Consider the following 24890-nt stretch of genomic DNA (forward strand, 5'->3'; position numbering starts at 1 on the left):
CATAGGGCATTTCTGGAGTGGCGTTAAGGGGGCATTTAATAGAGCACTCTGCCTCCTGAAATGCCTTATACCTCCCTATATGCCACTCTGCCCCATAATATGCATTTTAACCCCCTAAATGCCAGAATGGGATATAGGGGTATAAGGCATTTCTGGAGGCAGAGTGGCACATAGGGGGTCGAAAGGCATACCATGGGGCACAGTGGCATATAGAGGGTTAAAAGGCATATCATGGGCCACAGTGCCATATTGGAGTGGCAAGCCTGGGGGCAGATGTGCGTAACTGGGGGACAGGTTGGAAAATACAAGAAATAAAAACAAAAAAAATATTTTTCTCAATCATAGCTTTTATTAAAAAAAATAGTTTACATGAATTAACATTTACTGGTAAAACTTTTTTCCTTTGGGGTCGTCTTATATTCGGCTTTTTCTTTTTTTCCTAAGTTAATATTCAGATTTTGGGGGGTCGTCTTATAATCGAGCAAATACGGTACATAAAACAATTATTAAAAAAGAAAAAACATATAATGCAGTATTTTTCCAGGTTCCAGGGTACAAACTGAAACTCACTTTTCCACATATTTTGTGGGCAATACAAAAATGTATAACTAGTAGGTAGAAACTTAAGAACAGGACAGATTACTTACTAGGCCACTTCTGCTTGGTCTGCCACCTACGGATGATGCCACCGAGCTTACAGAACTGATGGAAGAGCTGCTAGGGCTATGTGTCAGTGCCGACACACCCATTGCCATCCTCTTGCTTTTCTTGGCCTTGGCAGGACTTGTTGATGGGAACCCAATACGGATCACCTTGTGAATAGGAGCAAAAAGGCCAAATTTTGGTGGACATTGAAAGTACCTGGAAAATGTAAAAGTAAAGTCATCATTGCTATACATTCACTTGCAGAGTGAGAATAGGTTTACCAAGCAAGAGCTGGGAAAACATTATAGCTACCATTGCATTCACCATTACAGTTACTTCATTTTAAAGGGGAAGTTTTGGATGGCTTTGCCTCTCAACCACCACCACTTTGGCAATTCTATGATATGGTGTAGTTTGGGCTAGAAAAAACAACATACCAATGGCTAATATGCAGCTGCCTTGAAAACAGCCACAATAGCTACCGAAGTTCCATACAATGCTAGCTAATAGTAGTCAATACTCTTTGGCTTTATTAAGATGCTTTTTACATTTGAGCATACTGCCAAGCAGAGCCGCTCCACACGTAGAAGGCTCATAAGGTCTGTGGATATAGAATCCTAGATTCTGGAAGGATGGTTCCCTCAGGAGATGACTGATAACTTGTAAGGAACTCTACAAATTAGGCATGCGGCATCTCAAGCTGAGCTGAGACTGTAACAACCTGACAGTATTGCATTTTCAATTAACTCTGCAATACTCTCACCATATTATCCACTATAAAATATTGTCTAGACCAGTGATAATGAACCTATGACACACGTGTCAGTGCTGACACGCGTAGCCATTTGGGGTGACACGCGCAGGATTTCATGCGATTCATCCTCGGCTCCTGCACGGCCGCCGAGGATGAAAGAATCTGTGCTGGAGGAACGGGGGGGGGGGCGCCACGTGCAGTAGCGTACCTAGCGGGGGGCGGTCCGCACCGGGTGCCGCTTATCAGGGGGGTGCCAACTTGCCGGCACCCGGCACCCCTCCAGAGACGGACAGTAATGAGGAGCAGGCTCGCAAGGGAGCGGTATCGGAGGTCTTTAACAGACCTCCGGCTCCCTTGAGTGATTTTAAGCCGGTTCAAGGATCTCCCTTGAACCCGGCTTAAAATCACTCAAGGGAGCCGGAGGTCTGTTAAAGACCTCCGATACCGCTCCCTTGCGATCCGCGCGGCAACAGCTGTTGTGCGCCGGGGTTTGTTGTCAGATCCCGGCGCACAACACTGAAGCCGCGCCCACCGCTGTCCGTGCCCTCTGAACCCCGTGCCCTCGGAAGAAGACAGAAGAACTGAAGAAGAAGAGGAGCGAAGAGCAGGAAAAGGAGCTGTAAGGAGAAAAGAGGAAAGGTAGGAAAGCATACAGTGAGAGTGGATCGGTGTATGTGTGTGGATTGGTGTATGTGTGTGGATTGGTGTATGTGTGTGGATTGGTGTATGTGTGTGGATTGGTGTATGTGTGTGGATTGGTATGTGTGTGGATTGGTATGTGTGTGGATTGGTATGTGTGTGGATTGGGGTATCTGTGTGGATTGGGGTATCTGTGTGGATTGGTGTGTGTGTGGATTGGTGTGTGTGTGGATTGGTGTGTGTGTGGATTGGTGTATGTGTGTGGATTGGTGTATGTGTGTGGATTGGTGTATGTGTGTGGATTGGTATGTGGGGATTGGTATGTGTGTGGATTAGTATATGTGTGTGGATTGGTATATATGTGTGGATTGGTATGCGTGTGGATTGGTATATACGTGTGGATTGGTATATACGTGTGGATTGGTAAGTGTGTGAGAGTGATGGGTGTTATGCTGTACCATTTCCAATGTATTTTTCATTATATAATTATGCTCTAAAGTACATCATAACTCCCATCACTCTATACTGTTCCATACAGTGGCAGAGCTGGGAGATAGTTTAACCCCTTCGTGACAATTGCCGGTCCGGGCACGTCACTGAAAATCGTGACGATTATGACAATTGACGTGCCAGGACCGGCACGTCTTTAAACGGGTGAAAAAATCGATCCGTGATCGATTTTTTCACTCAAACGGTGTTGCTCTAATGCCTCGACATCGAGGCATTGAGCAACACCAAAAAAAACATTCCCGCCCCCCCCCCGATCGCTCCTAGGAGCAAAAAAAACAAACATGGCGGCACCCGCCGCCGAAAAACGGGTTTAGGAAGCGATCGCGAGTCGCTTCCTTTGCTTAGCTGGTGTTGCTAAGATGCCTCAGTATCGAGGCATCTTTGCAACACCTGTTTAGCAAAGGAAGCGACTCGCGATCGCTTCCTAAATGCTCAACTTACCTTCCCGGTGCCGGTGTCTTCGAAACACACGCGGTGTTTCAAGATGGCGGCGCCCATCAAGCCGGGGGGCGGAGCCTGATGACATCATCGGGGGGGGTGTTGCTGGATGTCATGGACATAAGAGTGATCATGATTTGATAAATCAAAGGCAATGTTTTCTAAACATTGCCTTTGATCAGTATTGGATCTGCCCCCCTCCTTCACTTGCTTCTAGTGAGGGAGAGAGACAGATCGGTGTGTTCTGGTATTTCAGGTATTCCCTAATAAAAATATATATATATTGATCCAAAGGCTCTTATAAGAGCCACCCATATAATATTAACCCCTTCATTGCCATTGATCACTGCATAAACAGTGATCTTGCATAGTGGCAATTGTTTTTGGGGTTTTTTTTTTTTTTTACATTTTTTTTAACTTTTTTTTAGGCTTTTTTACTTTTTTTTAGTTTTTTTTTTTTTTTTTATTATAGCCATTAACCCTTTCCTTCCCCACTATTTTTGCTGCAATTCTTACCATGCAGCGGTATACGGCTGAGGAGGCGTATGCCTTTTTGGCCACAGATTCTGAGGCCACTGATACAGCGTCAGATTTTGACGTTGGTCAGTTCACAGATACATCTAGTGATGTATCTGTGGCTGTTAGGACGCCTGCCACACGTAGTCGTGGCAGTGCACCAGAGGCATGGGTAGCGCCTAATAGGTACAAGCCAGCTATCCCTCCTTTTTCTGGAATTCCTGGCATCAATATTGATGTTACAGGATTCACTCCACTGCAATTTGTGCAGGTTTTTTTGGGAGACGATGTCTTGGGAGACATTGTCACACAAACAAACATTTATGCCCAGCAGCACCGTGCTGCTAGCCCTAATTCTTTTTGGGCAAAACAGCTATGGACTCCCATTGACGTGCCAGAATTTCTTAAATTCTGGGCACTCACAATGTTAATGGGCATTATAAAAAAGCCCTCCATCCGCTCCTACTGGAGCACCAGCCCCATCTTTAGTACCCCCATTTTTGCCCAAACTATAACTAGGCAAAGGTATGAAATGATTCTTCGTTTCATGAATTTTAGCGACAACAGCCTGTGCCCCCCTAAGGAGGACCCCCAGTTTGATAGGCTGTACAAAATCCGCCCCCTGATTACCCATCTCGCTGCCAGGTTTCCAGAGGTTTATACACCTGGAAAGAATATCTGCGTGGATGAATCCCTAATGAAATATAAAGGAAGGTTGGGATTCAAGCAGTATATTCCTTCCAAGCGCTCCAGGTATGGAGTGAAGGTGTATAAGCTCTGCGAGAGCGAGACAGGATATACTCATGCCTTCCGGGTATACGAGGGTAAGGATAGCTACCTTGACCCTCCAGGTTGCCCAGATCATCTGGGCACCAGTGCCAAGATTGTTTGGGACCTAATATTCCCCCTTATGAACAAAGGCTACCACTTGTATGTAGATAACTTCTATACAAGCGTCCCTTTGTTCAAGCTGCTGTATTGTTTCGATACGGTAGCTTGCGGTTCTATAAAAAAGAACCGCTTGGGTTTCCCACAACGCCTGGTACGAACCCGGCTAGGAAAGGGGGAGACCTCAGCTCTACGCCAAGAGGAGCTTTTGGCATTGAAGTTCAAGGACAGAAAAGAGGTGTGCATGCTGAGCACCATCCACGATGAAAGAACCGTGGAGGTTTCTGTCCGTGGCAGAGCTGGGGTCACTAGAAAGCCAGTGTGCATCAGGGCCTATAACAAGCACATGGGTGGAGTTGATCTGTCAGATCAACTCCTACAGCCCTACCTCATTATGAGGAAGACAAAGGCCTGGTACAAGAAGGTTGCAATTTATCTAATGCAAATTGCAACCTATAACGCTTTTTTGCTGCACAAAAAAGCAGACACTGGGCTGAAGCTGTCTTTTTTGCAGTTTCAGCTCGAAGTAATTTCAGGTATCTTGTACCGTGATGCACCTGGTCCCCAAGTAGTGATGGGAACCAACAGAATTGGGGCTACCCATTTTATTTTTAAAATCCCCCCTACAGCAAAGAAGCAGAATCCCCAAAAGAGATGCAGGGTATGCTACAGCAGGGGGCAAAGAAAGGACACCACATTTTACTGTCCAGATTGCCCTGGAAAACCTGCACTCTGTGTCGGTGACTGCTTCAAGCTGTATCACACAGTTTCCCATTTTTAATTTTTTTTTTGTTCCTGCTCCATTTTTGTATTTTTTTTTTATTTTTTGTTACATTTACTGTTTTTTAACTTTTATTTGCTCCACCATTTTTAAGCGTTTTTATTTGCACTGTCAAGTGAACCCTGTGTCCATTCCGTGGCATGAGGGACCACTTAAGGTGCTAGATCAAATCCCTTCTTGGAGATAGGCCAGGCTTTCTTGTAACCTGTCCCTACTGATAGTTGGGTACAAGCATTTTTCTTTACCCAGATGTAAAATTCCTACTGAACTTGAATTGCTCATGTTCCAAATGTGGCCCTTTTGCCCCCAAACAATCTGACAAACCCATGCATGTGGGGTATCAATGTACTCAGGAGATGTTGCTGGACACATATCGGGGTGTTGTGTGACAGCAACATATACCAGGAGCTGTAATTTCACACCTGAAGTACAAAGTATGTGGAAAAAAAACACCAAAAACAATTACTATCCCAAACTTTGACAAGGGTTGGTGGTAGGATTAGTGCATGGAAAGGGTTAAACTATCAGCATCTAAAATACCCTGGGGTGTCTAGTTTTCAAAAATATATGGTTTGGTGGGGTAAATTTAATTTGCTGGCTTCAAAGATGCCCCAAATACCACATAGAGACAGAATTACCAGATTCAGAGAAAAATGGTTTTGAATTAGCAAAACGCTACTTGTACTTATTGCCCCATAACGTGTAGAAGAAAGCAAAAAAACATAAAAACATTGGGTATTTCTAAACTCGGGACAAATAGTAGAATCTATTTAGCAGGTTTTTTCAGTAGTTTTTTATGATGAATAAAAGATTTTTCAAATAAAAGTGAGAAAATGTGGTTTTTTTTCAATTTTTCGTCATATTTTATTATTTTTATTATAGGAAATTACATCATATGAAAAAAATTTGGTGTCTGAAGAAAGCCCTTCTTGTCCTGAAAAAAACAATATATAACTTGTGTGGGTTTAGTAAATGGGTTAAGAGAAAATTACAGCTAAACACAAACACCGCAGAAACGATAAAACAGCCATTGTCACAAAGGGTACAAAAAGTAAAATCAGCCTTTGTCACGAAGGGGTTAAACTATAAATTGCGCAAAATTATGTTTTTTTGTCGAAGTGACACACCACGCGAGTTATGCTCGATTTTTTGCCGATTTTTGACACACCACGCCAAAAAGGTTGCCCATCACTGGTCTAGACAGTAAGCACGCTACAAAACTATTCCATCAAATTATACACAACTGCTGTCATGGAGGCATACTATAACCAAAACTAACCAAGTCCCAGAGTCCTATATGAAATAGCAATGTCTATTTGAAGGCTATAACTCCCATCATCTTTAAAGTTAAATATATAGTAAGCATAAGTGTACTCCATGTTTACACTTCATTCCCTTTGGATATTTGCCAACAACTGATGACATCTTCAGTCAAGTAAAAAAGATCAAACATCATAAATGCTTTAATTCTTATATAATAGTGAGTTGTGTGTTCTCTGGTATCCTCCTTTGAGCTTTTAGTTGAATTTTCATTATATATTAACAAAACTAGTGATGACTCAGAATAGAGGATGACTACTCATAATAGAGCATGTGATCTGCCAGTGGGAAGTATTTTAAATACATTTAGTACCTTAGTCCCTTATATATACGGTATGTTTATGGAAAATAAAGTTCCAGTGAGTACAGGCTGTATATCAAAGACTGCCAAAAGACATAAACAAGCTGTTTTAGGATACCCACCCATTACAACATATGCAGTGTTTCTCCACGAAGGAATCTTTTCCACTTAAAGCAAATAGTATTATTCTGTCACCATGTAATGTCCATCTGCATGGAAAATGTCACGCCACTGAATACAAAATTACCCATGAACTTCTTTGTGTTGGGCTTCTCTGATGTTAAAACACGCATCTCGACCATCAGCTTAATATTTTTTTCTCAAAGTACCGTATTTGCTCGATTATAAGACGACCCTGATTATAAGACGACCCCCCAAAATCTGAATATTAACTTAGGAAAAAAAGAAAAAGCCTGAATATAAGACGACCCTAAAGGAAAAAAGTTTTACCAGGAAATGTTAATTCATGTAAACTATTTTTTTTAATAAAAGCTATGATTGAGAAAAATATTTTTTTTTTGTTTTTATTTCTTGTATTTTCCAACCTGTCCCCCAGTTACGCACATCTGCCCCCAGGCTTGCCACACCAATATGGCACTGTGGCCCATGATATGCCTTTTAACCCGCTATATGCCACTGTGCCCCATGGTATGCCTTTTGACCCCCTATGTGCCACCCTGCCTCCAGAAATGCCTTATACCCCTATATCCCATTCTGGCATTTAGGGGGTTAAAATGCATATTATGGGGCAGAGTGGCATATAGGGAGGTATAAGGCATTCCAGGAGGCAGAGTGGCATTAAGGGAGTTAAAAGGCATTATATAGAGCACTCTGCCTCCAGAAATGCCTTATACCCCTATATGCCACTCTGGCATTTAGGGGATTAAAAGGCATATTATGGGGCAGAGTGGCATATAGGGAGGTATAAGGCATTTCAGGAGGCAGAGTGCACTATTAAATGCCCCCTTAACGCCACTCTGCCTCCTGAAATGCCTTATACCTCCCTATATGCCACTCTGCCCCATAATATGCCTTTTAACCCCCTAAGTGCCAGAGTGGCATATAGGGGTGTAAAGCATTCCAGAAATGCCCTACACACACACACACACACACACACACACACACACACACACACACACTTACCGGTGCTTCCAATTTCCTGCTGTATTGCCGGGCCAGCGGGTTGACGTCTCATTCCGCGGCAGCCGGAAGGAGGTGGAGTTGGCAGCGGGGGTTTGTATGCGTCCGTCGCAAATACCTTCCCCGGCTGTCAGAGATCAGGAACTCTTGAACTCTGATCTCTGACAGTCGGGGAAGGTATTTGCGACGGACGCATACAAACCCCCGCTGCCAACTTCACCTCCGGAAGCACCGGTAAGTGTGTGTGTGTGGGGGGGCGACGACAGGAGGATCCAGGTCCCCTGCAGCGGTGCGGGGGATCTGGATCTTAGTCTCCTAATCAGACCTCTATTTGAGGTCTGATTAGAAGACGACCCCGATTATAAGACGAGGGGTATTTTTCAGAGCATTTGCTCTGAAAAAAACCTCGTCTTATAATCGAGCAAATACGGTACATCTCGTCTGTATTGGCTGTTTCCCAAATGCAATGAGAAGCCTGTCCAAAAGGTTTTGGAGTGTGTCTGTGGGAATTTGTGTCCATTTAATCAAAAGAGCATTTAGCATTGATGTTGGACAAGAAGTCCTGGCTCACAATCGGTGTTCAAATTCACCCCAAAGATGTTCAATGGGGTTAATTGACTAAGTTTGTGAATCCATGAAAGGGACACAGTGATGCTGGAACAAGAAAAGGCCATCCCCAAACTGGCGCCACAAAGTTGAAAGCATACAATTGTCTTAAATGTCTTTGTATGGTATAGCATGAACATTACCCTTAACTGGGTCTAGGAAATTCATTTTGCGCTACTCTATTCTGCTACACTACAGGTCATTATCAGACTAAGTGCAATCATGTCTGGCAGCGCAACCTCCTACAATAACCTCTTCTTCTTCTTCATCAGGGCAATTTCTCTTTTACGTGTAACCAAAAAACACTTCTAACTACAATTTCAGCCTGAAAAGGCAGCTTTATCAATATAGTTCCATAATAACTCAGAATGGGGAAGAAAGGGGATTTAACTGACTTTGAACGTGGCATGGTTGTTGGTGCCAGACGGGCTGGTCTGGGTATTTCAGAAACTCCTGATCTACTGGGATTTACAAGCACAACCATCTCTAGTGTTCACAGAGAATGGTCCAGAAAAGAGAAAATATCCAGTGAGCAGCAGTTGTGTGGACGAGAATGCCTTGTTGATGTCAGAGGTCAGAGGAGAATGGGCAGACAGGTTCGAGATGACAGAAAGGCAACAGTAACTCAAATAACCACTCGTTACAACCAAGGTATGCAGAATACCATCTCTGAATGCACAACACGTCGAACCTTGAAGCAGATGAGCCACAGCAGCAGAAGACCACACCAGGTGTCATTCCTGTCGGCTAAGAACAGGAAACTGAGGCTACAATTCACACAGGCTCACCAAAATTGGACAATGGAAGAGTGGAAGAACGTTGCCTGGTCTGATGAGTCTCGATTCCAGCTGCGACATTCAGATGGCAGGGTCAAATTTTTGATGTAAAAAACATGAAAGCTTTGGCCCAACCCACTCAATTAAAGTCTCTTTTGATATACAGCCTGGTATTTACTTCGGTTGTTGCACTTAACCGCTTAAGGGAGAAGACAGCCTGACCTATTTTTTTTTTAATTCAAAGGATGTTTATTTACTTTTCCTCTGTATTGTTCCCTGGTATATTCATTCCTTATTACTTAGATATGTTCCTGGCTTGGATTTGTACTTCTTCTTAATTAAGCCAACGCATTTATGCAAGTAGATTTTTAAAATCTAGACCCATTTTGCAGTGTATGCTTGCTTAACAATTATAAATGCATTAATAGAAATTATATTATGTTTAGTTTTTGACCAGACAACATACCTGTGCAAACAAGTGTACGTGTGATATGTGAAAAACCTGGTGAGAATGATTTACTATGTTCCCGGCATACCTGGTTCCTGCCACTGCACCGTCGTTCTTGCCCAAAGGCTCATCTAACTCAACTCCACACCATTCACCCTTTGCAAAATCCGTCTCTCCCACGTAGCGAACCACTCCGGTCTTTGTACCACCAACCTGCAAGCCATGATTAAGGGAAATTAACAGCTTTAATGCCATTGAATATTAAATAAAATTGGCATTATAATAATGAGAGAGTTGGATAAATCAGACACAAAACACATATAGAAAGTAGCTAATTCAAGTCAAACGTGTTCTTAAAATTGAAACTAAGATGTTCATTAAAATATCTTGTACGCAGCCATTTAGTTTAATATTAATAACACACAGTAAACTTTAGCAAAAGCAGTGTGTAGTAGTATGTAGAGAATCATGTTGGTTTTATTTGTCATTTTATTGTACACGACAAAAGGAAATATACTGAAACTTTTTAGAATACAACAAAGTCAATTCTTGTGTATAAAACACACATTACAGTCAGTCACAAAAAACCCTTAAAAAAGGTATCAAATTGTGAATTTAAACTTCCAACCAGGTGCCTTTCTGTGTCAAATGTGATTTACTAAACAATGATGTATGATGCAAAGCGCTAAACAATTTGTTTTTTCATTTACACATACAGTGCATGTTCCAAACACTTTCAAATAATTATTTCCAAATAATCACGTGGATTATTGACTCAGACCTTGTAATGAGTTACATATTCATGCTTACCCCTTACCAACTTTCATCAGTCTTGTGGACCTGTACATCCACCTTGCCAGTTACATTGTCAATGTATAGCTTAACTATATATCTTTTCCACTAAAGCCAAAGAGGGACACTTTCGATTTAGCGGGTATGGTCTGAAGCATGGCTGTTGGCTTGGGTCCAAAAGAGGGACATTTGGGATATGTATATATGAAGGAAACACTGAAGGAGCTTAAACAATACATTTCCGTTCCTTTTGCTAATTATAGTAAGAAGGTTGGAGAAAAATTGTAATTACCTACTCAGAATTTTAGATAAACTTTAAGATTTTGGTTGACTCTTAGGTAGAACTACAAATACTTTAGCAGGCTGGAGACAAAGGCATTATAATTGCTGTCTGTACTATTATCACACCAACACAAAAGCACAGTAACGTCTTGCAGAGATTATGCGCACAGATTGACAGTCTCGGCTTTGTACAGTTTCAAAGTTAAGAAGTGACAGAATCTGCTAACAGTTTAATTCTCAATACCTTTTTGATGTGGCTAATGAGACCATAGTGTTAGGATGATTTGCTCTCAGCTAAGAGTAAGAGGATACCGCATTAAAATTAAATAAATGTGGATGCCTTGCCGCACATTGTTCAGCTGGATCGTTTAAAAAAGGACTGTCCTTACAGCTAAGAGGAAACAAAGACAATGTGCTTGCAACACATGCTGAAACTGCTAATTCATTGTATTTCTATCATTAAAATGAGTGCATAAAGGTAATAATGTTTAATCCGTTCAGTGTAAGTCTAGATCATTTCCCATTTTCTCATGATATTATTGACATGGCTTCAGAGTATGGCTTCTGGTGCCAGTGTGTCCCCAAGTCTTATTTTATATATTGACATAAATGCCACGTTCAGGGCCAGACTGGGGATGACCTAGCGGCCTTGGCACTTTAGGGCACACGTTTTTCTACTAAGACCGAGAGCAGCCCCACGTATCCATCCATTGACCACACACCACAGGACCAGGTATGCTGCTGGGGCAGTACCATAGTTAAGAATCCAGTCCTACCAGCCACAGGCCCAGGTACAGCAACATTTCCACATTCACTTATTATTTCCCACTCCTAATGTATTATCACACAAATAGAGCTATAATTTGTTAAAGAATACAGCAGACTGAAAAGACCCCCTCCCTCCAAAGGACTAGTTATAAGCTGTTCAATGTTTGAAAAAAATACCCCCTTACATTCAAAATGACCAAAGAAAGACACTTGCTTTAGGGGTATGGATAGAGGGAAAAGGAGCAAATCTTTACTAATGCTATTTATGTGACTGTGACCTACTGACTAATATAAACACTGGATTTGATTTATAATTTAGTTTGTGAACACATTTCTTTACACGTTGTAACTTTAAGGGTTGTAGAACAATGTGATACACTCATATCCATCAAATATTCTGAGCTCCTAGGAAAGAGAGACATCAAGGATAGGATGAGAGACAAAGGGATTTGTGAGCCAAATAGTAACTGTGAACCTAAAAAAGAACACTAAGAATTTGGCCTATATTAGCTATAGGCTAATAACGGCAAACCAGCACATATTACGCTTTAAATGTGCTTTATGAATGATTACTGGTACTATTATTACCAGAAAAGTCAAATCTGGTCATCCAAAGAGCAGATAGAAAGGTATCATGATATTTTGTATGCGTTTTATTCAAGTAAAACAATCCCAATCTGAGGCATATCATTTATTGTTTGCATTTTGTACCACATAGGCACAATTTGAGATAACCATTATATTTTTTAATGTAAAATAAATATAATGGTAGTTAAAGTGAGGGGCAATGGTGCTACAGTAGATACACCAATATCTCGGTTCAAAAGATAAGTGAAACAAAAGACTCTTAAGGCTTACCCAGGCCCATTTAAAGAGACCTGACCGAACACCCTATATCCATAGAGGTTTTAAGAAATATCTTGTATATATGTTACCTAGATGCTAACTTATGAATACCCATGACCGGTCTTTGGCCTCTTGCCTTTGTGGGTGCCTGTGAGTACCTAAAATCTTCTGTCTTTAAAATATTGTTCTCACTTTGGATTATGTGCACATAAACTTTCAAACTCTGTAACAATCCCTAAATCATCATAAGGACCACCTTGCAAAGGTCAATGGACCAAAATTTAAGAATGACTACAGTACAACATTATTAGAATATCAGTAGCAGAATCGACTCTTCAAGCCTATGCTTTTGAATAAAATACAGGTTAAATGTACATTACTCCAGGAGTCTGAGGTCAATGTGTCATTGTTTAAATCATATGCAAAATATCTCATTTCAATAAAAGCCTCCCAGATACTTATTCATAATATTCCTCAATGAAATCATATTGACACTATGGAACATATATTCATTCCACTAAATGACATATTTCTGGAAATCTTGACTCACCAAAACACGATCTCCAATCCGTAAATCTTTGTCACCTTTTTTAACTGACCCACTGTCTGAAAGATTTGATCCCTATTCATTTCCTGTTTTTATAGTGTTGTTTAGCACACTTTCTCGGAGTGGAACGATGCGTGTAGTTAGAGGTGGGGTGGCAGTTCCAGAATGCAGGGACAAGTTTTGTGTAGTCAATGATTCCACAGAATGAGAATCACTTCCTGCACCATCTGCCACAGGCTGGCGAGTCAACTTGGATGGACGAGTAAAAATCCCCTGTAATGGTTGACATTCAAAATAGCGAACTCCACCAACCGATCCATCATTCTTTCCTACTGGGTCATCCAGAACAACTCCTGCCCACTGTCCTGGGGCAAATTGGGTTTCTCCCAAGTATTGTACCACTCCAGACTTTACTCCATTGACCCATACACGTTCACCAACCACAAAGTCTCCCAAGAACTCATCTCCAACCTCAGTGATCTTTGAACTTGATTTTTCTGCACCAACTGAAGAGGTAGATCCCTGTTTATGCAATGGAGAACCTGTGTGCAACAAGCAAGGCAATATTAACAAACAAACAAACATTTATAGGCATGCTTATCAATCCTGTAGCCTTTATGTGGAAGTTACAATTATCCTGTGATAATTGGGGTTTAAGTTAAACTATGGTGCCAGACAGGTTTTTTAGAAATCAGAAGGATACATTGATTAAGATTAAGGAAATAGTTTAATGTCTCATATATCTCCATTCACAGCTTTTTACTATCTAATGCATGTTTTACCTATAAATAAACAAATAAAAATAATTTGTCTTGTAAAAACACTGCAGCAAACTGCCCATAACTCCATCAGTTTTTACCACCACCTTTGGCTGTGCACTGGTAAGTAAGAGATGTGTTTGGTCAAATGCATCTTATGCAAGCCACAGAGGTAGAGTTCAGAAAAAGAGAGCAAATGTATAGGGGCAGCTCTAATGAATCACTCCATGTATTTGCAAGGGGTAAGAAAAACACATTAATTTAAAGTGGACACTCAGTTGTCATATGTATTAAATTGCATATGATATTTGCCATGTCCTTGTAAAGGGACACTCCAGCCATCATATGCACTTTAGACTTTTGTGGTGTTCTTCTTGCCCTCTAGCTCCACTATATAACCAAATGTATGTGGACTGTTGGATACACAAGTGACCCTACAGGGCCCATATGTCATTGCCAGTGTTTGATTACTCCTTTATGACTTTAGGAGTTAGTGTTGTGTCCTGTAAAACATGAACACACTACCACAAGGATTTAATAGGACAGCCTGAGCTTTTGCATTCTATGACAGCCTAGCTCCTTCCCAGAATAAGTGTTTAGGTGGTGTGAATGCTGGCGCCTGCATTAGACACTCTGCACACTCTGCACAGACCCTGCTGGGGTCTCTGGTAACCCACTGACAGCTGATCACACATACTGTTATCAGGAATGCAGAACCGAGTTTCTGCATCACTGTGTTCTAGAGTGAGATTTTAGTGAGTTGGGGACAAACGGAGTCTCTCAGCCTTTTAGATAAAATCAAGCGAATACCTGTGAGAATGGGAACATGTGGTCCTCTCGCCTTATGGCTGAGGGGGCGATGATTTGATATATAGAATGCACGTGTGATGGAAAACCGGGTTGCCAGGTTGCGCTCTTTCTTCCAGGGTCCCAGTAGAACTTTGTTGCTACTCACTGCTGTAGCAAAGTGATATAGTTTTTTTAGGGAGTAGTTTATCCTACATAAATCCAGTTGATGCTTGGCATTATGCTATGGGGAAGGGTGACCAGTGAAACCAGTGAGTGCCCACTCAGTCCATGTTATTCTAAAGGGGTCAGTATAGGCTTGATTGTGTTTATTAAAAAAAACAATACATAGAGCTAAAACACTTTATTGTAGCTCAAGGGCAAACATCAACAGCCATACCAAGTATATGTGTCAGGCCTCATCCAGGCTGCAGTGCTGTATGTCTTTAGTTTCCCTAGTCCTTGCTACAGTTCTCTCTTTGCCGTAATCCATTCCTGGATTTTCCTATGCTCTGTCCTGTACTTCTGATTCCTTGATTCCAGTCTTGCTCTTTGCTTTAGCTCTGTTCCCTTTATAAGGTGTACCCCACCCACGTGTTCTGTTTGTCTCAGTCATCAGTCTAAAGGTTTAGATTCAATGTTTGGTTTCAGTTTATTAGTGATTCAGTAAGCAGGGTTTAGCGTTAGGACCCACCCTCATTGGAGTACGTTGGCGTAGTGGTGGGCTAAGCATACTATGGCCATAAGATGTGACAGATTTTCCAATAGTTGTCATACAGTCCTAGGCTAGTTCCTGTATTTATGTGTGTCAGTCTGTTATGTAACGTGTATCCCCTGTAGAGGGGTGTCCTGTCCTGTATCCCCAGTAGAGGGGTGTCCTGTTCATGTCAGATCTTGAGTATTCCTTGTCTTGTTCCCTGTGGTACCCTGTATTATGTATATCTTGTCTGGTTATGTTTCTTGCTTGGTCTCGCTGTCCCTTGCTTCTTTCTCTGTTCCCCTTGCTTGCTATGTTTCTCCTGTACTCTGCTTAGCTTTCCATACTCCCAGCCTGCAGGTGCCTGCAGGATATCTCCAAATTCTGGTTAACATCAGATGCTATATCAGGACGCTGGTATGTGGCTGTAAAACCCTAGATGCCCACTCGGGCATCAGGCCCTGTCCTACTCCGCTACTGCGCAATAACTCCTGCACTCCATCTTTGGGCACTCTGGGTCATTACACTCGTCTGTATGGACCCAGTTTGTGACAATATGCAGACATAACATGTGTAGTGTCAGTAATACTAAAAACTGTACACCATGAAAGTACTCTACTATGTTGCAGCACGGCACCAACAATCATTTATACATTCATGTGAAATAATATTAGAAAGAAGCAATAGCTGTCATGACAAAACATGTAAACAGTCACAGGGGCACAAAAATGTTGGTATTATGGTAGGAATGGTACCTGTGGAAAAGGAAGTAGGGATAGGAAAAGAAATATCACAAATATCCAAAGGATTGAGGGGATCAGATGAAATGTGGTGTGGGGGTTAGTCCTCCTCTCCATAGGCGTCGCTACAGGGGGGGAGGCAGTGGGGCAATTGCCCCCCCTAGATTATTCATTTCCCCCCTTTTGCCCCCCCACCAAATTTGAGTAGAGAAGAATAATGACACAATATGCAAGAGAAGAAAGTTGTTGCCCCAGCTATATTCACATAGTGAAAAAAAAAAGAAATGGCATTAGCTATGATAACGTTGATGGATTTTACAGCATGCTGGTCTTTCACTGATTTCCAGTCAAGCAGTGACAGGCATGGCTTTACCATATTATACAATGTATCTGGGGAGGAAAACTTTCGGTAATTGTCTAACAATATCTTTTTCATCCAGGAAACAAATAATGCACTGGGTGCAAATTAGTGAAAAGGTGTACCTAGTCAATGTGTGTGTGACATATTGTAATCCTACAAGAAAAGCACAAAATATTGCAAATACCTAGAGGTTAAAGAGCCATTTCAGACTTCTTTTTGGATCTTGATACATTTTCCCTTATTGTGACAGAACCCCTACATTGGAAAACCCAAAAAGAGAAAATATAGCAGTTCTTCACTGTAAAACATACTGTGACAGAATGACCTGTCATACAGGGGCCCAAGGTACTCAGAGATGGCTCCAGCCTGGCTGCCAAACAGGCAGGAACTCCATTGTGTAAACTAATCCTATTAACAGGATTGCTGCCAGGACGAGATTCAGTAGCTAAAGGGGATTAAAGGTTGGGTTGTCTACATGTACCTGTTTATCATTGTTAATTTATGTTAATTAAGTTCTGTGGCTATATGAGTCCATGTTTTACAACAATAAACTGTTCATTCCTGCTGTATTCAATTTAAGGTAGTTGTGTCTAGGGCTGCAACTAACGATTATATTAATAATCGATTAGTTGGGCGATTTATTTTTTCGATTAATTGGATAAAAAAATGCAATTTTTTTAAAATTTTAAATAATGTAATAAAAAACGTACAATTTACACTTTCATCTCTTTATCGCAATGGCCTCTCTCTATTCACCTTCTTATTTTACTGACATAATAATAAAAGCTACAAGAACCCAAACACAGTGTTTCTCAAACTAAGTTTTAATACAAAGTTATTAGTAAATATTAATTCATATGTGTTACTCACCTGTCCCCGGTTCCCACGCTGCCGCAACAGCCGCCGAGCAGGATAGGGAGACCCTCCTCCACCGCACGGCCACCTCCACAGCAGCCGCCACGAAGGAGAGGGAGACCCCCCTCCACCACACGGCCACCTCCGCAGCAGCCGCCACGAAGGAGAGGGAGAACCCCCCCACCACACGGCCACCTCCGCAGCAGCCGCCACGAAGGAGAGGGAGAACCCCCCCACCGCACGGCCACCTCCGCAGCAGCCGCCACAAAGGAGAAGGAGACCCCCCTCCACCGTACGGCCACCTCCGCAGCAGCAGCTGCCAGGAAGGAGAGGGAGACCCCCCTCCACCGCACGGTCACTTCTGCTGCCATCCTCTGAAGTGCCGCGCAGGAGAGGCAGACCTCCTCGTACACGGCGTCCTGCTTCTGGCGAACTCCCTAACTGCAGGGCTTTATGAAGGGAGACAACGCCACACTCAAAATGGTCGCGATTCACGGACACCGGAAGTGATGTCATGATGGGATGATGGGAGATTAGGACTTCCTCCGCGGTTCCCCATTTAAACCTCTCAGACCAGCTACACCTTGCCTTCTGATGGTCGTCTATGCCTTGTGCTAGTGCCCAGATAGCGTTTACCTTCCTGATTCCTGTGTTCGGCAACACGGACTGTTTGCTAAATTAGAGAAGTGCGTCTTCGAGACTCGTAAAGTGATGTTTTTGGGATACATTATCACGCCTGAGGGGTTCGACATGATGGACCCATCAAAGGTACAAGCAATCAAGGACTGGCCGCAGCCTGTGAGCCTCAAGGCTCTTCAACGTTTTCTTGGATTTGCCAACTATTATCGGCTTTTTCTTCGAAATTACTCCAAGATTGTTGCACCCTTAACAGACTTGACAAAGAAAGGTGCCAAAGTCGCAGAGTGGTCGCCTGAGGCGGTGTCAGCGTTTGCCCTTCTCAAGGATAGATTCACGTCGGCCCCGGTGCTACGGCATCCCAACCCCCACCTACCGTTCGTCCTGGAGGTGGATGCTTCTGAATCTGGGGTTGGAGCTGTACTCTCTCAACGAGCATCGTACAGTGGACCGGTGCACCCATGTGGGTGTCAGCCTGGCTCTGGAGGAGTGGCGTCACCTGCTGGAGGGAGCTTCTGTACTTGATTTTGACCGATCATAAGAACCTCCAGTACATGGAATCTGCTAAATGCCTCAATCTGCGTCAGGCCAGATGGGCTTTGTTCCTATCCCGATTTCCATTCGTGCTGACAAACCGTCCGGGTTCAAAGAACACCAAGGCAGATGCATTATCTCGCATGCACACACAACCGGAGGAGGAGAGTAGGGAACCTGAACCTATTATTCCTTCTGCCAAAGTCATCGATGCCATTCGATTATGTGGCTACACTCCCCTCCTGGATCGCATTTCCCGTTCTCAAGGACAAGCTCTGGCTTCCTTACCTCCAGGGAGACTATTTGTGTCTCCTAGTTTGCGTACTCCTGTACTACGTACGCTCCATGGCACCAGAACCTCGGGACATTCTGGAGTGGCGCGCACTAAGGATCTGATTTCTCTGACTTTTTGGTGGCCCCACTGCACCAAATCATGCACCAAATGCGCTGCCAACAAGTCCTGCCGCACACGTCCTGCTGGGCTTCTGCGGCCGCTTCCCTGTCCCTCGGTTCCTTGGACTCATGTGGCCATGGACTTTATCGTCGAGCTGCCTCCTTCTAAGGGTCATACCGTGATCCTTGTGGTGGTTGACCGCTTTTCTAAGATGGCTCACTTTATTCCGCTCAAGAAACTTCCTAACGGTTCTACCTTGGCAGATGTTTTTATTCGGGACATTGTTCGACTCCCGCAGTCTCTCCCAGGGACATTACCAGTTTCACCTGTTCCAGATCTGGAGGAGAGACTCGCTTCCATCCGTGCCACCTGGGCTTCTGTTCACTCCGCTCTGGAACGTGCTGCTCAGCTCCAGCAAAGTCAGGCCAATAGGAAGCGGCCTCCCAATCCCTCGTATCAGCCTGGCGATAGGGTTTGGTTGTCTACACGGTTCCTGAGACTCCGGGTTCCTTCTATGAAACTGGCTCCGCGATTTATTGGGCCCTTTCCGGTTCTGCGTCGGATTAATCCGGTGGCGTACGAACTCTCGCTACCCAGAACACTTCGTATTCCTCGGGTATTTCACACCTCCTTGCTGAAACCTCTGGTCTGCAATCAGTTTACCCGAGGCGAACACTCTACAGCTGAGACTTCCAGGAGGGGTTTGGAGGGACGTACCCCCCAGGTCATTCTCGATTCCCGGCGGCAACAAGGCAGTCTGCAATACCTTGTACAGTGGAGAGGTCTCGGTCCCGAGGAGCGTTCCTGGGTACCAGCGGCACGGCTTTCGGTACCACGATTGATACGTGCGTTCCACGCAAGACATCCTTCTCGTCCTAGTGGTCGCCCTGAGGGCGTCCTTTTGAGGGGGGGTACTGTTACTCACCTGTCCCCGGTTCCCACGCTGCCGCAACAGACGCCGCGCAGGAGAGGGAGACCCCCCCTCCACTGCACGGCCACCTCCACAGCAGCCGCCACGAAGGAGAGGGAGACCCCCCTCCACCGCACGGCCACCTCCGCAGCAGCCGCCAGGAAGGAGAGGGAGACCCCCCTCCACCGCACGGTCACTTCCGCTGTCATCCTCTGAAGTGGTGTCCTGCTTCCGCCCTCTAGTGGCGAACTCCCTAACTGCAGGGCTTTATGAAGGGAGGCTACGCCACACTCAAAATGGTTGAGATTCCCGGACACCGGAAGTGATGTCATGATGGGTTGATGGGAGATTCGGACTTCCTCCGCGGTTCCCCATTTAAACCTCTCAGACCAGCTACACCTTGCCTTCTGATGGTCATCTATGCCTTGTGCTAGTGCCCAGATAGCGTTTACCTTCCTGATTCCTGTGTTTGACCTCGGCTTGCCTGACTACGTTGTTTTACTGTATCCTGACCTCGGCTCGTTTATTGTTTATCCCCATCTCCTGAATCCTGACCTCGGCTCCGTTTATCGATTATCCTGCTCTCCGGAATCCAGACCTCGGCTCGTATGAACTGTTCTGTCCTGGAGTCCAACCTGACCACGGTGCCTCCTATTACTTGTACGTGACAATATGTTAACTATTTTTCATATTTAATAAAAACTATGACAAAAAAAGCCTTATTTATATTTTCTTTTATTTACCAAACTGCCCTCAGTTATGCACAACTGACCCCCAGCTTGCCACTCTGCCCCCATATATGCCTTATACCTCCTATGTGCCAGATTCCACTGTGCCCCCTGATATGCCACTGTGCCCCCGATATGCCTTATACTCGTTATATGCCAGTGATATGCAAATGAGCGCCCAATATGCCTTTTACCCCCAGATACGTCTTATGCCCCCCTGATATGCCTAATATTGATATGCCTTATATGTCTTATAACTTCCAATATGCCACTTGCCCCCATTTATGCCTTATACCTCCCTATATGCCACTGTGCACCCTGATATGCCACTCCGACCCCCATAAATGCCCTGCACCACCCTGAAATTCATTATACTCCCTGATTCACCACTCTGCCTCCCCCAGATATGCCACTCTGAAATTTATTATACCCCCCCATACACCACTCTACCTCCCCCTATACACCACTCTAACTCCCCCAGATATGCCATTCTGCCTCCCTGAAATTCATTACACCCCCATACACCACTCTGCTATCGTGAAATTCATAATACCACCCATACACCACTCTGCCTCCTCCCCCCTCCCATACACCACTCTGCCTCCTCCCCCTCCCATACACCACTCTGCCTCCTCCCCCCCTCTCATTCATCACTCTGCCTCCTCCCCCTCCCATACACCACTCTGCCTCCTCTCCCTCCCATATACCACTCTGCCTCCTCCCCCCTCCCATACACCACTCTGCCTTCTCCCCCTCTCATACTCCACTCTGCCTCCTCCCCCTCCCATAACCACTTTGTCTCCTCCCCTTCCCATACACCACTCTGGCTCCTCACCCTCCCATACACCACTTTGCCTCTTCCCCTCTCCTATACACCACTCTGCCTCCTCCCCCTCCCATACACCACTTTACCTCCTCCCCCCTCCCATACACCACTCTGCCTCCTCCCCCTCCCATACGCCACTCTGCCTCCTCCCCCTCCCATACGCCACTCTGCCCCCTCCCATACACCACTCTGCCTCCTGTCAGCAACGGAGGTTCACAAGACACCAGGGAGCCGGGTAGAGAGGCAGAGTGGTGTATGGGAGGGGGAGGAGCCAGAGTGGTGTATGGAAGCTTGGCTCCCATACACCCCTCTGACTCCTCCCCCCTCTTATACACCACTCTGCCTCTCTCCCGACTCCCTGGTGTTTTGTGAACCTCCGTTGCTGACAGGCACTTTCACTGCAGCCTCATAGAAGCCTCAGAGTAAGTGAAGGGCATTAACGGAGGCTGTCTGTGCGCATTGCGCAGACACCCACCAGCTCACAGAGAGGATGATCCTCTGCAGGAGACCTCAATTCTCTGTCAGCTGGTGGGAGTCTGCGTGATGTGCACAGACAGCCTCCGTTACTCACCTTCACTTACGCTGAGGCTTCTATGAAGCTGCAGTGAAAGTGCCTGTCTGCAACGGAGGTTCACAAAACACCAGGGAGTCGGGAGAGAGGCAGAGTGGTGTATGGGAGGGGGAAGGAGTCAGAGGGGTGTATGGAAGTGGAGGGGAGAGACGGAAGTTGTCTGTGCGTATCGCACGGACATCCACCGGCCGACAGTGAGGGGAATCCAGGTCTGGATTCTAGTGTTATAATCCGATCTCTGTTTAAGGTCGGATTATATTAGGAGAGGAGTTTTTCAGAGCATTTGCTCTTTTTATAATCGATAAAAATCGATTCGACTAATCGATAATGAAAATCGTTGTCAACGATTTTAATTATCGATTTTTATCGATTAGTTGTTTCAGCCCTAGTTGTGTCTACTTATTGGGTACATGTACATAGCAGGGTTCCAAGGTGTGCATGCTGACTGGTACTGGAAGTGATTTCGGGGACAACAGGAGGATACATGTGGGTGATCTTTGGGAGTTACTACAGCTCTCTTGGTGAACCCGTTACATTGGCGGCAGCGGCTTGAACCTCCTTGCAAACGTCCCAGCGGAGTACCATCGGGTATACCAGCAGCAAGCTAAAGATGGTTCCAGCACAACAGGACGTGTTGGTGCGCAGCAGAGTCATGAGTGACATAAATGCCTGGATGGAGGCTCTCAGAGTGGACCAGGGTGTCCGAGGAATAGTCCTTCCATCCTCCAAGGAATGGTACGTGCTTCAACTAGATTGGCGAATGCAGTACCTGGGAGAACAGCCCCAAGAGGACTTAGTGGCTGGGTTGGAGAAGTTGCTTCCACTTGAAATGACTGTGGATACCGGGCCCTGTATTGGCAGGCCGTGCAGTGGTGTCCAGAGCTGAAGGATGACTACATGCCAGAGGGCGATGACTTTGGTGGCCCAGGATTGAAAATGGAAACCTACAGGAGGACCGAGAATTTGGGAGCCCATCGAAATATCGGTACGAGGAGATCCGGGAGTTCAGGGAAGGGATTCTCGCAGATGTGCCCTGTTACCTGTCCGACTTGTGGGCTGATTTCGATTATTTGGTTTACCAGGAATGGAACCTGGAGCAGGCCTACCAAGAACTCTTTGACCGTGCTCAGCAGTGTGCCCCAGTGGATCCTGTGAGTATTGTGCCCCTACCAGAAGCACAAACAGCCGAGCAGAGCGCAATTGGCCCCTGCCCACTCCCTTCTCTCACCCCAGACACTTTGCCCTATTCCCCGCAATATGGCCCGGAAACTGACCGAAACCTCCCCTGCATGTCCCAGCCAGATCCCCCAGCTGAACTGCTGGCATCGAGGCAGAGCACTGCTGGCCTCTGCCCACCCCTTCCACTTGTTCCCAAGCCTGACCGCAGCAACCAAGGAGGATCTGGTCAGGCAGCCACAGAGTTGGTGGTGCCCCTGGATTTTACAAATGCAGCTGAAGTGCCGCTGGCCTCTGCCCGCTCCTCTCTGTGACCCCAGCTCCATTGGCTTTACCCCCGCAATGTTGCCCAGAGGCAGTGTTTTCTATGGATCCTGTATCCCCAGCAGAAGTGTTGGCAATGGGGGAGAGGCAGATCGACATCTCTCATCAGCAGATGGAGTATACAGGAGGGGATGCATGTGGCTTCCCTCCCCTCGCAGTGGATCATGCAAACATTTGTACCATGCAGGTGGATTGGACTACGGTTGCCACCTGCAGTCCCTAGAGGTGCCGGGCAGTCAGCCCAGAACCCCATATGGAAGGGACCCCAGCCTCTCTGTTTCCTCCCCAGCGGCTGAGAGAACTCCAGGGAGAAGGCACATTTGGCCCTTCTTCCCAGCGGCAGTTACGTTGTTTGGGAGAAGCAGAGTGCGGCTGGGTGAGTAATGCTCTTTTGTTAAATTGTTTTGGGGAGTACCAATTTGTGGCTGGCAGTGGTGGTTACAGACTGACTTCGGAGTCAAACCGTGTGGGGTCTTATCAGACGTCAGTCTCCCCCAGAAAAAAGGAGATATGTGATGGAGTGTGTGACGGAATGGTCCATCACTGGGGCCCCTGGAGAGGACTGAAAGCAGGCCTGCTACCCACAGATTATGGACCCTGCCTCCCTGCCATGGCGAGTGGGACTGTTGTCCTCGTCTGGGACCCAGACTCCCCAGTCATTGAGTGCACCCCAGTACGGGTTAGTGGGACAGGTGCCTTTTGCCAACCCCATGCATCCACAACTCTAGGAGCGACGGAGCTGTGCTCCCCGACTGAACTGGTTGCAGACCCGGTTGGGATCTGGCCCCAGTTCAGTCTTCTTTTTAAAAGGGAAGATGTGTGACAGAATGACCTGTCATACAGGGTCCCAAGGTACTCAGAGATGGCTCCAGCCTGGCTGCCAAAGAGGCAGGAACCCCATTGCATAAACTAATCCCATCAATAGGATTGCTGATTGGGGATTAAAGGTTGGGTTGAATACATGTATCTGTTAATTTATGTTAATGAAGTTCTGTGGCTATATGAGTCTATGTTTTACTACAATAAACTGTTCATTCCTGCTGTACTTAGTTCAAGGTAGTTGTCTCTACTTATTGGGTACACATAGCAGGGTTCCAAGGTGCGCATGCTGACTGGTGCTGGAAGTGATTCCGGGGACAACAGGAGGATACATGTGGGTGATCTCTGGGAGTTACTACAGCTCTCTTGGTGAACCCGTTACAGTTGGGTTGTCTACATGTACCTGTTTATCAATGTTAATTTATGTTAATGAAGTTCTGTGGCTATATAAATCCATGTTTTACAACAATAAACTGTTCATTCCTGCTGTACTCAATTCAAGGTAGTTGTGTCTACTTATTGGGTACACATAGCAGGGTTCCAAGGTGTGCATGCTGTTTGGTGCTGGAAGTGATTTCGGGGACAACAAGAGGATACATGTGGGTGATCTCTGGGAGTTACTACAGCTCTCTTGGTGAACCCGTTACACATACCTATTCAAAGGGTCACAGATGCAGGACTGCCACAGACAAGCCCCTCTAGAAGGAACCAAAGACTATATATACAGCATATGTAAAAAAAGAAAAATAGAATACCCTACCTTGAGGAGTGGATACCT

The 24890-nt window shown here is 45.1% G+C and overlaps 1 non-coding gene and 1 pseudogene across 1 annotated transcript; one reads left to right on the forward strand and one right to left on the reverse strand.

Annotated features, from left to right (window-relative positions):
• Positions 1 to 623: 623 nt before the first annotated feature.
• LOC128473722 (CAP-Gly domain-containing linker protein 2-like) lies at positions 624 to 17710 on the reverse strand (annotated as a pseudogene).
• Positions 5275 to 5404, forward strand: LOC128476064 (small nucleolar RNA SNORA35). Its single transcript, XR_008347090.1, has one exon. It is a non-coding gene; the product is annotated as a small nucleolar RNA SNORA35 (small nucleolar RNA).
• Positions 17711 to 24890: the final 7180 nt, after the last annotated feature.

The sequence above is a fragment of the Spea bombifrons genome, chromosome 2, assembly GCF_027358695.1.
Source record: "Spea bombifrons isolate aSpeBom1 chromosome 2, aSpeBom1.2.pri, whole genome shotgun sequence".
NCBI lineage: Eukaryota > Metazoa > Chordata > Amphibia > Anura > Pelobatidae > Spea > Spea bombifrons.